The sequence below is a fragment of the Lepisma saccharinum genome, chromosome 3 (genome assembly GCF_977018435.1).
Source record: "Lepisma saccharinum chromosome 3, izLepSacc3.1, whole genome shotgun sequence".
Classification (NCBI taxonomy): Eukaryota; Metazoa; Arthropoda; class Insecta; order Zygentoma; family Lepismatidae; genus Lepisma; species Lepisma saccharinum.
In genome coordinates this window covers 116,720,893-116,737,787 of record NC_139231.1, presented here as the reverse complement: position 1 = coordinate 116,737,787, position 16,895 = coordinate 116,720,893, and the positions used below count along the sequence as shown (strand labels likewise).

The following is a 16,895-nucleotide window of genomic DNA, read 5'->3' as shown; positions in this document are numbered from 1 at the left end:
GAGATTTCAACGGGACTATATACTTGCAAAATTTTGATTCGAGTGAAGTTTCCTAGCAGCGTATCAGAATATTGTAACGCCCGGCATTGTTGAATGTACCGTTTCAAGAAATGAACACAAATTACTTAGTATTGATGGAAAGAAGCGTTCAGAAATTCCCACCAGTTAACAGGTAATTAAATTAGTTCAAACAATTCATACATTTATTTTTAATCTTTAGTAATACTTTTAAAATCGGTAAAATGGATATGCCAAATCAGAAACAGGCTCGGGTACCCTTTTCTACACCCTCGATTTTTCGCACATTTCAAATATTCTCGTTACAAAAATTAGTTCTTCATAATAAACGATGTTTCTAAATAGCGCGGAAAGTAATTTTTTAGATCTACGTGCTACGAAACTTACGTTTTTCATTAAATTAAAATTCCTTGCGTAACGTCAAAAAGGTTTTTCACAACTTTATGATGGCGAATGATGCACAAGGTATCTTTGAATGATGCATTCATGTCACAGGCGCAAGTCTGAAGATTTCGGATGATCGATTTATGTCACAGGCGCACGTCTGATTTTTTTCTTTTTCTTCTTATGATTGACTTGTGCAATAGGAACATTTGCAATTGCGATATGTTCTTTGTGTGATATATTGGCGGATTGGACATTTCAGACATTCGATTTCATTTATGCAACTTAAGAAATTGGAAATAATAATATTTTTTGGCAACTGCATGCCGTAAAGGGGAGGGTTGTTTTTTCTAAATGACTTGTGGGATGGGATAATTTGCGACTTCTAATTTTTATGATGGGAAGGGAGTGGAGGTTGGTATTCTGTGGAAAAGGACAACAAGGACTTTCAACGTAGGAGTTACTTCATTTTTGGACTTACAAATTGAACTTCGACCCACAATTCAATACCTGGCCTTGGTAAAAAGAGGTAAGTTACCTTCTTTGGTTTAATTTTAGCCTTCAATGCGGAAAACAGTGAGAAATAGTGTTGGGGGCAGGTGACTTCGCCCAATTTCTAACATGCCTTTAAAAGGGACTCTATAGATACAGGCGGGGCCGCGGTAGCGGTAGGGGGCGGTAAGTCAATTACCCCAGGGGCGGAGCCGGGAACCGGTGGGAAATTTTGACTCAAGAATTGCAAACGACAAAATCGCCACTTTAAACGGCTGTACAGTCGTAAATACTTCTTTCCGCGCTCCAATGTTTTTTTATTCACAAATAGGATCACATAACCTTCATAATGAAAGAAAAAAAAATTCAAAATTCGAGGGTGTAGAATAGGGTACCCGACCCCAGAAACATATTGCACCTGTTTTCTACAGTAAAAAACATGCTTAAACAAAATATTATTTATTGATGGAGTTAAACGTAATACTTTGGCTACTTCACGTAAACACTAGGGGCTTGCGGGACATACATACATGCTAACTGCATCTACCTAACTTACTCACGTATGCGTCTAATAACACATCAACATGTGAATAGGTTATAGTACCGCGGATATGTGTAAAATCGTGCACTTCAGTGATAGAAGCATGAAACTTCGAATGTAGTTTAATATCAACAATGATATTCTAAAGATTGGATGCATTTAAAATATCCTGTTGGTCAGCAATGGCGAACATTTTCAAAATGGCGGCCGATTTATTAGTGTATATTTTGACACAAGCGGTGTAAATGAACTTTGATTGGTCCTGTTTGAAGAGTTATCTTTGTTATTGGTCAAAAGAAAGGAAAACTGCCAATAAGGCCTATGAAAGCATTCTAAATGCGTATTAATGGCGAGAAATACCTTGTTTGACTATGTTTAAGGGGCGCTGTTTTTCAAGATTATTTATAATAGCATGTTGCTGTTCAAGCAGATTCAGTTTTGAAGTCTGAACTGTAATCGTTAATTATCAACACTTTAGTTACTAAATTATCTTATTTCATGGATGTGAATATATGGGTTGTATAAATTCCAGGGGTAAAAACACAAAAGACCTAACCATGTATATTCAGGCCAATATGAAGATATTTTTTGATTTGTGCATTTTTGTGAAAAAAAAAATGGTCAATAAATTTGTAATATCATATCGAACATTTTGAAGGTTGGTGGCACTGAAAATACCCCATAGGAGAAGGGTGAGGGACAATTTTCAAAATGGCCGTCATAGGGATTTTGATACTATCGTCACTTCTTTTATATTGTTGTCACGGAAAATAGTGCAGGAGACTATGAAAGTAATTATTACCTCATATCATAATAGTCTGATATCAGGTAAATGCTGGTTGCTGGGGGCGATTCTTGAATATTGATAGCTCTCCAGTCAAAGCTGCATCCACCACCCTGAGAATTAAAGCGCAGCTTAAAGCTGCCCAAACTGCCCTGTGGGTGCTGAAAACATCTGCAACAGCCCCCCTTCCCCATCTCCTTCGCCTTCTATGTACTTACACGAGGACATGATAAAAGACGATGCCGTGGATGATCAATTTACAAAGGTGACAGGGATATCGCCTTAGAAGGTCACGCTAAACTTTACATCATGGCATCTTGTCTCCAATGGAACCTTGACGGATTCCGCACGCTTCTGGAGGAATTGAAAAATTTTAATATCCGAATTTGACCCTGATGTGTCTCCAAGAGACACATTTTCGCCCGAACGAATCATTGATTCTCAACGGATACACGCTTTACCGCACCGAGAAGCTTCCTAAGAGTCGTCGTGCACACGGTGGTATAGCAATCGATGTTCGAGATTTCATCCACTCAACGCCATTCTTTCTCACCACCCCCCTCCAAGCTGACTCCGTATGGATCCATCTACCACAACCAATATCTCTGTGTTGTGTATATATCACAAGGGAGGGGCGATTCTCTCTTGAGGACCTCCTTTCTGTATTTGAACAACTTCCTTCTCCTGTGGTTCTTTTGGGCGATTTTAATTCTTACCATCATTTGTATACCTCCGTTCGTACAGAGCCCCGGGGTCAAATAGTAGATCAATTCTGTGAGGCGTCAGGTTTAACGTTGCTGAATGATGGAACTCCAACATATTTCAGTCTATCCTCAGCCACATACTCTGCATTGGACTTGACCTTTTGCAGTCCCAGCCTTGCTCCTACCACCTCTTGGCGCGTTCACACTGATCTCTGTGGGAGTGATCACTTTCCTATCTTTTCCACCTTCGAACATCTTCAGCACTCACGTGAACAACCCCCTCACTGGCATCTCAGTCGGGCTGACTGGGGTGCGTTCGAGGGTGCAGTGGACCTTGAAATCGATCTTGCGTTTAATTTGCGAGCAATCGACGTCCTAGGTATCTTCGTGTCACGAGTCCTTGATGCTGAACACGCCTCGATTCCACATTCCAGTGGACCAGCAAGACGTCGCCCAGTCCCCTGGTGGACTACGGAGATCAGTGCAGCCATCAAGGACCGCAATCGTACCCTTGATCGATTCAATAGGAACCACACTGCCGCAAATTTCGAGCAATTCCGCATTAAGAAGGCCCGTGCCCGTCGACTCATTCGAGCCAGTAAGAAGGCGTGCTGGGTCCAATACGTGTCTTCTTCTGACGAAGCAGGCTTCGTCGAAAGCCGTTTCGACCAAAGTACGTCGCATCCAGGGAGGTGCATCCCCTTCTCTGAGTGCTCTGGAGCACGACGGGACGTTGTACACCGAAATTGGAGATATAGCAAATTGTTTTTCGAAGTCTGAATACCGAGCGTACAACTCTCCATTCACTGAATGGGATTTCGATCACGCTCTTCGAGATTCAAATAATACAGCTCCTGGAGTGGACACGATCCATTTTTAGATGCTTCGTCATCTGCCCAGTAGAGCTAAGTTTTTCCTTCTCCAGGTGTTCAACAGGCTTTGGTTGGAAGATCTATTCGCCGTTTCCTGGAAGGAGGCAATTATTGTTCCTATCCTAAACCCAGGCAAAGAACGCACCACAGCTTCTAGTTACAGGCCGACAGCCTTAACTAGCTGTGTGTGCAAGCTAATGGAGCGCATTGTCAACACGCGTCTCATGGGTTTTGGAGGATAACTCCCTTATTAATAACTTTCAATGTGGGTTTCGCTCCAATCGTTCTACGCTGGATCATCTTGTTCAGCTAGAAACGCATACTCAGGATACTTTCTTAAACAAGGAACACTTAATTGCTGTTTTCTTCGACCTTCAAAAAGCCTATGACACAACGTGGCACTTTGGTATTCTGAAGCAGATCCGCTCGTGGGGTGTTCGTGACCACATGGCGTACTTTATCCTAAATTTCCTAAGTGACCGATACTTCCGCGTACGTGTTGGTAAGTTCTTTTCTACTCCTCATCTACAAGATTACGTCATCCCGCAGGGCAGCGTGTTGAATGTGACTCTGTTTGCCATAGCGGTGAACAGTGTTATGACCAACATATTCGCCTCTGTATATGGTCTTCTCTATGTAGACAACCTATCTATCTTTTGTCGCTCACGGAATCTCACGTCAGCTTCTCGTCAACTCCAACTGACGATAAACCGTTTGGTTGAGTGGTCATCCAAAACTGGTTTCACCTTCTCATCCGAGAAATCCGTGTGTGTCCACTTTTGTCGTCAGCGTACCTGCCATCTTGACCCTGACCTGTACATGGGAGGAAATCTCCCCTGCGCTTCGTGAATGAGGTCCGCTTTCTGGGCCTTACTTTCGATAAGAAATTAACATGGTTACTTCTTCTCCACTTAAAGTTCTCTTGTCTTCGAGTTCACAACCTTTGACGCGTTTTATATCATACTTCTTGGGGTGCTGATAGGACGGTACTACTCCGCCTGTACGTTCAATTATCAGGTCGAAGCTCGATTACGGATGCTGAAATTTACCGTAACTTCCAAACAAAATATAATATGAGATTCAATATTAGTCTATTCGTCTGCCCGCCCATATAGGCTTCGCATCCTAGACACCGTCCACCATGCTGGTATTCGTGTGTGTTGTGGTGCTTTCCGTATCAGTCCGGTTGCCAGTTTTGTATGTAGAGGCATCAGAGCTGTCGCTGTCTCTGCGAGGACAGCGGCTGGTAGTGAACTTCATCTTCGCTCGATGCCCTCACATCCTTCATATTATACCGTATCAGACGAGAGCAGGCTGGCAAGGTATCAGCTCCGACCTATTGCCAATAGACCCTTTGGTGTTCGTGCAGACGAGATCCTGTCAGCACTTGGTGTTGACAGTGATCTTCCCGGCGTCTCTCCACTCAATCCGCCTCTCCCGACCTTAGAGTTTCCTGCACCTTCTATCGATTTTTTCTGACTGCCTTTCCAAAGGCAGAAACATCAATCGTCGAATACCAGCAGCAGTTCTTAGAACTTCGTGAGGAGCACCCCAATTTTAATGTGTTCTATACGGATGGGTCCAAGACAAAGTTCCAGTTACTCTCTACATCCTGCCTGTTCCATCTATACGGCAGAGTTGTACGCCAATGGTCTGAAGAAAGTCCTTGTGTACAGTGACCAGCGTGTTGCAGACTCTGGACTCGCCGAATTTCCGGCATCCAGTAGTACAACGAATCTTCAGACGGCTCGTGTCTTTATCTGCCAATGCTGATGTCCGCATCTGTTGGGTCCCTAGGCACGTGGGCATACAGGGGAACGAAGCAGCTGATGCTGCCGCCAAGTCTGCTGATGCAGATGTCGACGTTCTCGTCCACTTGCTGCCAGCTAGCGACATGCAGAATGTGTTTCGTCGTAGCCTTCTTAACACTTGGCAGGAAGAGTGGAATGCGGAAACGGGGAACAAGTTTTTAACAACTATTAAACCCACCATTGGTGCTTGGCGTTTCTCGCCACAATTTTAGGTAAGAGGACATTTCCCCGAATATATTGAAGACTGCAAAATGGCCTCAAGTGCCGAATCACCCAAAAAATTTAATTCATTAATTCATTCTTGCTACGAAAAATCCTGTTTAGCGTAGGATTCCTCAAGAAAAGGTAACATGTGATTCAAAGACCTTGAAATGGGAATGACATGTTCCACGCATGTAATTTTGTGATGAAGTTTTTCATATTAGATTTTTCTCTGCTAACAGTATCATGAAACGAGCATTTAGTTTCTGTACATTATATATTTAGGGATTGATGTTGTTTCTAAGAAACACAGTATCTACCCACCACTTCAAAACCCTCCACATACTGATTCTAATGCTCGAGACGTTCTAATTTATTTGTGAACAAATCAAACTACTGTTTTGGGAACCATGATTCGATAAGTATTTTAATCTTTAACCTTTACGTTTAACCATGGACCTTGATATTAATAGACCCAAGTCCAACCTGCGGCGGCAAATCCTAAATCGATTGCAATGCAACATGCATCATGCATGGAAAGCAATGCGATGCGATTTGCCTAATGGTCGGAACCCTTGCCTCGCCGTCCGCTGCCCTCCCCCCGCCCGTGATAGAACTGAGACTGCATGGCACCTTCTTCAAGTCTCCTCAACAAGGATACTTGACAGTTCATGCACCGCACCCACCGTTTAACCTCGCCCCCCCGCCCTCACCTAGCTCAGTATGTCTGTCATGGTATCGTGGGTCTAGTGTTATAGTTTGAACCGTTCTTACGTTGAAGTTGAAAATTTCCTAGGTTTGTAGGTTACTGGATTTAAGCTACTCCATTAATCGATATAGAGAAAATTGAATATTGAAATTTGGCTAAATTGTTATCCCACATCGTTCATTTAACCCCCCCAAGCCCTCCAAACTTACATTTGTTTACCACATTTAATCTTTCAAATGTGCAAGGTTACAGAAATAAATGATGTGACTGATTGATTAAGTTGGTGTTTTAAGTCCACATTATGCACAGTAATGCTAATCGGGATTGGAGCTACAGTTTAAAGTGAGATCCGAACCACTATGTGCTTCCAGTGGAGTATCGAACCCGGGACCCTTTGATTACAAGACGAGGACGCTACCACTGCGCCATCGAGGAGGCCCAGTTACAGAAATGAAAATTCAAACGGGCAAGAAATGAATCTGTCATGTACTTGATTATGTTGATTGTAATTGTTTACGTAACGTAGTTTATAAATATAGAAAATTGTGTATCCAAATTTTGATAATCAAATCTATTGTCAATATAACAAAAGAGGAATATTCATTTTCGTAAAGAAAACAATTGGCTAGAATTAATTTTGTATCCACCAGCACAAATCGTACATGTAGCCCAGGTGATCAAAATTTTACCTTTGCAAATACAGTTATGTTAATAATTTCAAATGGTTATGAAGGTATTCAGAGCCACGAGGGGACGGACATTCATATGCAACATGTGTAATATTATGTCAGTCCGGTCCGTCTGTAATGAAAATACTTGGATCATCAATTCCTAATTTGTTTGGTAACATTGAAAAATATTTAGTGATCCACTCAATTATAATTATGGATAAAGGGACACTACTTAATATTTAAAATGTTTTTAATCATCCCATATGAATACTCACAACCAGGACTCCACAAGGTGTTCTCCGAGTTTAGTAGAAGGTTGTACTGTACCAATGTTTAGAGAAAACTGTGGGATCCGAACTTCTGCGCCTCCACCGGATATCGAACCTGGTACCCCTTGATTATAAGGCGACGACAATATCACTACCCCACACACAGCACTGATTTTTTTCTTTTAACTTTCCACAAGTTCCCAATAATGTTTTTCAAATGAAATTGAGTATTTTAACTGTATTAAAAGCAACACTGATAATTTCATTTTGGAAATTTAAGAAAATGTACTCGTACAATTTCAGAGCGTCCTTGTCTTTGGGTAGAACTAATTATTTGGGGTTGGATCATATATCTTGCCAATATACAACTGAAATCTGCCTAACATGGCGGTCGTTACAATTTCCCCTCTTGTCGGCATAAAAAAAAATGGCTGAGTATATCGAAGTATTAACACTAATTAAACTTTGGTCCTCTTATATAATAAAATTCTGTTACACGACCTTTAAACCTAGCATTGTTGGCAGAATGTGTATACTATGGTTTCTTGGTGATATTAAACAATGTTTACAAATAAGAATACGTAGTCACGAGACTACCCACAACAAAATTATTCCTCCGAGCATGTTTAATTTCCATGGTAACAGTTCCGTATATCGGAAACACATTTCTTCATTTTTACAGGAGAAACTACTTACGGGATTGAGTTTCTGCAGGTTTTCCAACGTTCGTCGAGGTATTTTCTTTCATCGTGGAATATATTTGACCCGGAAATCATGTATTTTTCAAGAGAAATATCTCACCGACGAACAATTGCCATTTCTTTCGCTACGTGAACTGCATGCTGCGTACGTTTGATGACGTAAGTCCCTGTCAGTGTTTCCAACCCCTTTTTTTCACTATGCTTGCCTAACCTAACCTTCTCGGAAATGGTTCGTGGGGCTATCCGTCAGCTACCGTGCATAATGGTTCGTGGGGCTATCCGTGAATGGTTCACTTTTATTCTTCGAGGAATATACACGCATTACAGTGCGGCAAAAATAATAGTCACGTGGTCTCTTGACATCCCAGAGACAACCAAAATACAGTCGGTACACAATCTTTACACAATCTGTGATGTTTTTACGGTGTAGCTAATTGTGGAGTGCCTTAGTCAGAATGTGTTAGGATGATATACACAGCTAAGGGGTTCTATCAGTCGACATAGTTTATCACAGCACAGTCCCCTTTATCACTGCACAAATCAAACGCTGTAAGCTACATGGTTATTTATTACGATATATATATTCTGTATATTAATATCGTAGCAAACAGCGTTACAATAAATCTCACATACCAACACACAAGAGACGAATGAAGGTATACGAGGGCCACTATTTATATTTTGAGCCTTGGCAACACTGATTGAAGTTAGGCGCGATTTGCCGTTTGCACGGAATCTTCTGGCATTATTGACCATAACGTACTTCAAATGTTTTGTCAATAGCTTGATTTGTGTTGTTTATGTTGCCTTGGAGATTGCGCGACAACAATAAAATGGAATTAACTTGTGAACATTTTCGTGCGATGATTTTTTACGATTTTTGACGTGGATTATCAAGACAAGAGTGCATCGATTAACTTACTTCCACATTTGGCGATGAAGCCCCATCCTTTGCCACTGTAAAACGCTGGTATAACGAATTTACTCGTGGCCGCCATTCGCTCACCGACGAGATTCGCGAAGGTCGTCCAAAATCAGTTGTTTTTCAAGAAAACATTGATGCTGTGCAAAACCTAATACTGCAAGATCGTCATGTGACATACTGTGAGATTGAGGCAACCATAGGCATTAGTTCCACCAGCATATATAAAATATTACATGATCATTTAGCTGTGAGAAAGGTATGTTCTCGTTGGATCCCACACAATTTGACAAAAACTCAAAAAGACGCTCGCGTCAATTGGTGCAAACAAATGTTCAATAAATACAATCGTGGTGCTTCAAAAGACGTATATAAGATTGTAACAGGTGACGAATCATGGATATATGCATACGCGTATGAGCCGGAACGTAAACAGCAGTCGACTGTATGGGTGTTTCAAGATGAACCCAATCCAACAAAATTTGTTCGCGCTCGAAGGAAAACTGGTCATGTGGCAACTGTGCCTTTAGAGGAACGTAGAACGGTCAACTCTGAATGGTGCACAACAATTTGTTTGCCAGAGGTCTTCGGTCAAATACGGAAAACAAACAAACGCCGTCGGATCATTCTTCATCAAGACAATGCCAACTGTCACACATCTCGTCTAACAAGCGACTTTATGAACAGTCAAAAAATCGAATTGATGGGTCATCTGCCGTACAGTCTTGATTTGGCACCCAATGACGACTTCTTGTTCCCGAATGTCAAGAATAAATTACGTGGACAACGATTTTCGTTGAAGCGTTCAAAAACCATATTATGGAGGTGTCTCAAGAAGATTGGAAAAACTGCTTTGAAAAATGGTTCGAACGAATGCAAAAGTGTATTGACCATAAAGGAGAATACTTCGAAAAACAATAAAGCAGTTTTCAATGCCAAATTCCTGTTTTTTCATTGTTAGGCTCAAAATATAAATAGTGACCCTCGTACATGATGTTTTTGCACACAAAAAGTTTGCAGTGTTGCTAGATTACAAGAGAAGTGGAATGCAGCGGTGTACCAATTACTCATATTATATCATGACGTCACGTGTATCTCGAAAATGACACGTGGTGGAGAGAAATGAGTGGGAAATGCGAAATCAGCATGCCTGTTTTATATTCGCTAGAAGGACACAAAATGGCTGTTCCCTAGTGTTATTGATAAAAATGACTGGCAACAGTGAGCGGATCGCGCCTCCGTAGTAACATAAACTAGTCCATTGGCGACCCAGAAATCAAATTTTCGCTAGCCAGCTGTTAGATATCCTTTCAGTTGGAGCGTGTTAAAATGTCATTAATAGAGCCCGGAAGTTCAGGCATTTATTTTCTTTAAAATAGGCAGGCAAAAAGGCATTTATAATGTGGTAAATAGGCACTAAAAATGAAAAAAGGCAAAATAAACCGAAAAAAGGCACATTTAGAAGTCGCTTACTTTTATCTATAATTTCTGGCAAAATGTTAAAATCTAAATTGGGAAGAGCATTTCAATTTTCTCCGTCTTGATTGCACATAACTACAAGGTCCTTTTTAAGTTCTAAACATTCATTGATAGTCGTCTGTCAGAGAGAATGATTTTCATAATAGAAAATGATCTTTCTACTTCGACAGAAGTTATTGGAGCATACATATAACAAGCTAATGTAGCTGGACTCATTTTGGTAACAGCATTTTCACCTTTTAGAATATCACAAATTGTTTTCAATTGTTTCAAGTCCTCATTTGCACTCACTACCCGTTAGCACTTTTCCGCAACAGCTCACCCCTTTTCTCCTGGCACTTCCATCATCTGCTGCATATATTCCTCGAAGATATTCATGGGTGCTATAATTGTAATTGTCTCTGGCAATGCACCATAATGTGCAAAAGTAAGCTTGAATAGCACAGGAGTTTTTTCAATTCACGAATTGAAGCCGCTTCATTTTCTGGAAGAGCATCGATCACCTCACTGATTTTTTGAAGGTTGTTAGCATAATATATAGCTGCTGATATCCAGGTTCCCTATCTCGTCAAGACTGGTTGCTGAGGTAAACTAAGCTCAATCGCAACTTCCTGAAATTTTCGGGTTCGAGAGGGAGATTTCAGAAATATTTTCTTTCTGTTCGAAATCAACCTGTCCACTTCAGCAGTCAATCATGCGCAAGAAATGTTAACCGAAAGGCAATAACCTGACTCAGCATGAAATACTTTTTTCTCACACTTTTCTCCTTCAGCAATGTTGAAACATGCGTGAGTTCAATATTACTTAAATAAGGCGAAAATTATTCACATAATAAACGGAAGAAAAATAAATGCCAACAACGTTTTTTGGGAGAAAAATAATTTATATACACATTTTTTTTTAAAAATGTCAAATTTTATTGAAAAAGGCAAAAAAAAAAGGCATTATAATTAAAAATAGGCAGTGGGGTCCCATATAGGCAAAACAGGCAAAATGAAAATGCTTCCAAAACATTCGAAACAACATAAGAAACGTATATCCGGAAAAATTGTATCAATATATGCAGTAGATAAAAAGAGGCATTTTGCCAAACTTCCGGGCTCTAGTCATTAAAATTCTGAACAGTATTGAAACTAAAAATTTTCAAGAGCAATAACAAAAAAAGAATATTCAATAACTTGCTTTACTGTAGCCTGCAAAGTACTACACCCTGTCTCGGTTATCTCTGGAGCAAGCGAACGAAAACCAGCCTTTGCGGAAGTAGTGACGCGAGATGCTTCACCAATGAGGAGGAACGGGATTGCGTGGAGGGGGCAAAGCGACTGCAGTTACCAGCCTTCGTAGCAACATGTACTGCCTTGCTCTGTCCACACGATTTCCTTCTCAAGAGATAGATGAGCCAGGTTATATATGCGTATATACTGTGTATTATAATGAGTGTAAATTGAACGGAGTAAGTATTATGTGTTGAGTGTTATATCGTGTTGAATCAAACCTATCAGTGAAATAATTACGTCCACTAGTCAAAACTACACACGTTGGTCTTACAGAACCAATATTCCTGCATGTGTTTATGTGCGTTCATATATCGGCTAGTTGAAGTCTAGGCGTCTTCCTAAGTCTTTCGTTCTCTATTCCATAGAATGACAATAGATTTTTCAGAAGAAGAAATCATAATTTCAAATCCGGGCACGATAGTAGATATTTTCAGGTGAACGAGGTTGCAACACTGCATAAATCGACAAAACACTCTCAGAACGCCCCCTAAACCAGTACGCTATCACGGCCATAAAGTGTTACAGATTCGAAACAACAAGTAACAGTAAGTACTCGTAAATCTAAGAAATAGACATTGATAAGCATTATTTCACTTTAGGAAATGTTCCACATTCGAAAATAACACGTTAGCAATGTAAAGAAGTCCGAAATATGAGATTCGTAGGTGTTTCCCTCATACGATAATAGTACCCTGATTTCTTATTTCTATTAGTTTATGACATTCATTATCAAACCATGGCTTACTTTTTCTTGGTTTATGGTATCCTATACTTTCTTTAGCTGCTGATTCTATTGCATTACGTATGTGCTCCCAATTCTTATTTACGTCTGTTTCATTTATATTTTCATCATCATTTAAATCCTGCAAAACATCAAATCTATTTGACAGTCTAATTTGGTAATCTTTCTTAATTCTTTCATCAACAAATTTTCCTGTATTAATTTTTATAACTTTTAGATTTTGTTGCTTATGATTTATCACTGCGAGTCTTTCTCTTAATTTAGCAATTACTAAATAATGGTCACTGGCACAGTCAGCACCTCTATGTGTACGAACGTCAATTATACTAGTATGCCTTCTCTTATCAATGAGAATATGATCTATCTGATTATGAGTTTTACCATCTGGAGAAGACCAGGTATATTTATGGATATCTTTATGTTTAAAAGTGGTACTTTTCACAATTAAATTCTTTGAGGTTGCAAAAGTAATCAATCTTATACCATTATCATTACTTAATTCATGAAGACTTTCTTTACCAATCGTGGGTTTAAATGCCAATCTGTGCATTACAGTCACCTAACACAATTTTCATATCATACTGAGAAAATTTATCAAAGACCTGTTCTAACTCTGCATAAAAATCATCTTTAGTATTATCATCTTTATCTTCCGTTGGTGCATGTATGTTTATTAAAATAATTTTACACCACCTACCCTGTAAAACTGCATATGATATCCTATCATTAATAAATTCTACTGTTTGAAGAGCCGAGATAATTCTATTATTTATGAAAAAGCCTGTTCCAAAATTATGATTTTCAGTACCACCATAGAAAAAAGTAGAATTTTTAATTTTACAATTCCCTTCTCCTGGCCACCTAACTTCCTGGACAGCTACTACATCTAATTTATACTTAACTATCTCATTAACTGTACACTGAAATGCCCCAGGCCGGTAAAGGCTCACAACATTCTAGGTGCCTAATTTAATATCCTTATTCCTAATGTAGATCTTATCCTTAGTCCAGGGACCTCCCAAAGTAGTCCCCACCCGGAGATCCGAATGGGGGACTATTTTACCTCCGAAATATTTTACTTTGGGAACATCCATGGCCTCATGTTGCTGTTTCTTGACATGTCTTTTTACAGTGCAGAGTTGTCAGCTCTACGCCTAACCCCCAATATGAATGGTGGACCGCACCTGTCGTTGGTCAGCGTATCCCTCGGATCTAGCTGGGAGGATCACATTGTAGTCCACCAGCCATACCCCACTTCTGCTGATTGTGGGACACTCATAGAGCCATGACAGAACAGCTCTGTAAATCCCAACAGAACAAAATGTTGCCCATTTCACTCCGTTGGTTGACTAACTGCAGTGAACACGTCACCGGGCGATGAGGTCGTCACATCCCTACGCCTACTTCGTTAGTTTCTTTTATCTTCCTAACAGATATTCTAAGGCAAAATTAAAGAGCCTGTCAAATTGGGGGAAACCTCCAAAGGTTGTTCAATAGGGGTTGGGGATGTAGATGGCGCATCTTCATTTTCTATTCCTTTCTTTGTCCCTGTAGAACACTGCAGATCTGGTTGCACAAGGTCATCTTTTTAATTTGACTCATTGGCGGTCTGGAGAGACTTTGTCGGGGGGGGTCGTTGGTGTCGCTATTCTCGGCCCTGGGGAGTAAGAGGACAGAGGGTTGATACTTCGGTTCTCGGTCACTAACTGATAGTTGGCAGACGGTAGTCCTAACCAGATTCGCCCTTTGTGCTGTCGCGAAACTGGATAACGTCGCGGTTGCTCTGGTGTCCCTAGGGCGACGCTCATTACAGCTATTAGCGTAGTGTGATGGGGAATCGCAAATGGCGCACGTTTTTTCCTGTCCATTATAGGTAACCCAATAACGTGATCCACTTATCGTAATGTATATGATCGGAATACTTCTCGTCTACCAGTGGTGAGATTATCGTCCCGAATTTTGCTAACACTGGTCGTATTTGGTCGTCACTTAGTTCGATTGGTACAACATGTATTCTCACAGTCACATAATCGCGATCTGCACAAGTCACTTCTATTTCGTAATCATCGTCAACATCAGTATATTTGTAGATACCACCAGACTTGAATAACAATTTCTCACACAGTACTTTCGATAACAGTTTTAAATATACGCACTTATGATAAATGTCGATTTTAATACTTAGTACCTGCCCTGGAGTAACTTTCAAAGTCTCGCTGATCCATCGGTGAAGATCCAATGTAGTCGGTTTCCGTGTTACTGTTTGAAAGTTCAATTTCAACGTATTCACGCGTTTCAGAACCATTTTACTCACTTAATTTTCAACAAGACGAACGCTAGTCGCGTAAGCAAGGCTGACTCACGGAACTCGCAGCGGGAGTAGTCACGCACACATTTGCTCTCTACTGCGTCCCGAACGAGACTGAAGACGACTGAGCTACCGCGGCTGAACTTTGATAATCAGTATTATGTACTTAAACTCTCTCCATGGAATCTGTAGAGCCTGCCGCGCATAAGAAGCCTTGCACGTTTCAAATCACAGAAAATGTGGTTGTGACAAAAGCAAGCAATACTGAAGCTCCGTTTCGGTGGCTAAGTTTAATAAGTGGTCGACATTCGATCTCTCCCCGGAGGTTCTCTGGTTCAAATTTCCTTCCTGGGAATGGATGTTCTTTGTGTTTGTCCCTTCATCCATTTTCATAATTTCATCCTTTGTCCTCATTGATTAGCACAGACGCCGAAAGAGACATAAATTAACCCAAATAGAAAAAATATTATGAAATATTTAATGGAACTGTATGATCTATATGTATTTGGGCCTCCCCGATGGCGCAGTGGTAGCGTCGTCGCCTTGTAATCAAGGGGCCCCGTGTTCGATACCCAGTGGAGGCACATAAGCGGTTTGGATCTCACTATAAACTGTACGTCCAGTCCCGATTAACCTTATTGTGCATAAAGTAGACTTAAAACACCAAATCAATCAATGCATCATCTATTGGTAACTGTGGTAAGCCAATTTGAGTGTGTTATTGATAAGCGATTTCTTCTACAACAATGACATTTTTCCATATTGCACTTCGTACTTGTTTTCCTATTGTGCATCTACTTTGAACAATCGTGACGATGTGCATGAATAATGATTAGATGAAACTCTGATATGATCCATATTGTTATGTGACGTCACCAGTAGAAAATATGTCACTGATATATTTATTTTTGTGAAAGATAGCGTAATTTCCTTGTTATTATATGTAATATTGTACCTTGTTTGTAATGTCTATCTTTTGTTTAATGTTTATTGTATTTTATACTCTATTAAGGGTAGTTTAATGTATCCTCATGTTTGCGAGAGTGCACTATACGAATTTGTATTTCTAAACATATATAGATGTCAGTTTTGTTGGTAGCATCTTTTTATAAATAGTGAGTGATTCATCTGTACTTGAATCTGTGTTCACGAAATAGTATAAAAGCGAGAATGTCGCCTAAGAAATATCTGACTGACTGACTTTTTATTTGACTTTGGTTTTGTGAAGGCCTGGCTTCTATTGGTTCCTTGTGTTGAGTGAACTATTGACGTGTTGGTAGTATCTCTGTATTCTTGTACTCCTGCCACTGTCGCTTGGAATTTTTTATCTGCGTTGGTCAGTGTAGACGGGATCTATGCTCCCAACCTTGGTCCTACAAAGGACCAATTGGTGATGTGCTCTTCACAATGAGGCTGTGATGACTTCTGAAGTTCACTTTGGACGGGGTGTCCTGGTAGCTGCTCTACCCAATTGTATTCTTCCTATCTCCGCAACTGTTGGATTAACGTGTGTTCTCTGCATTTTCAAGAGAATATCACACTTTCGCCACGGATCGACGAAGCTTTTAAATCTAAAGAAGAACTCCTCGGTGTTGTGCATACATCTTGGTATGGTAGTTCGGGGCGCAAGCTAGGCCTATGCGATCATAGGTATGCCGATGGCCATGCATTGATGCTATGCACAATACTGCTACCATTATTCTTTAAGAAGTAAAGGTAGCCTAATGATTAATTTGGACTAAATGGCTAAAAAGCAACTATTGGCTCGGTTATTATTGCATATCTCTAGGTCTGGTAGTTCGGGGCGCAAGCTAGATCTATGTGATCATAGGCATGCCGCTAGCCACGCATTCAGTTTATGAGTTTCAGTTGAGTCAATTCATCGACCAAGCAAAATCCTCGCCTTCGTCTCAATTATATTCGCATCATAATTGTCATAAATAAAGAATAAAACTTTTTAGTTTATCTACTGCAGAAATGTGGTTTTATTTCTCTGTGCTGTGAATATTA

General features: G+C 40.2%; 1 protein-coding gene across 2 annotated transcripts in view; it reads left to right on the top strand.

The window, feature by feature from the left end:
* Sytbeta (Synaptotagmin beta) overlaps positions 1-16,895 on the top strand; it is a 284,485-nt gene that overhangs the window by 119,821 nt on the left and 147,769 nt on the right. Inside the window, exon 1 of one of the 2 annotated variants that reach the window (XM_083119245.1) lies at positions 126-172. The exons of the other annotated variant lie outside the window; for it this stretch is intronic. The gene's annotated coding sequence lies outside the window, so the exon portion shown is untranslated. Of the gene's footprint in view, positions 1-125; positions 173-16,895 lie in introns of those variants that run through there. 2 annotated transcript variants of the gene reach the window in all.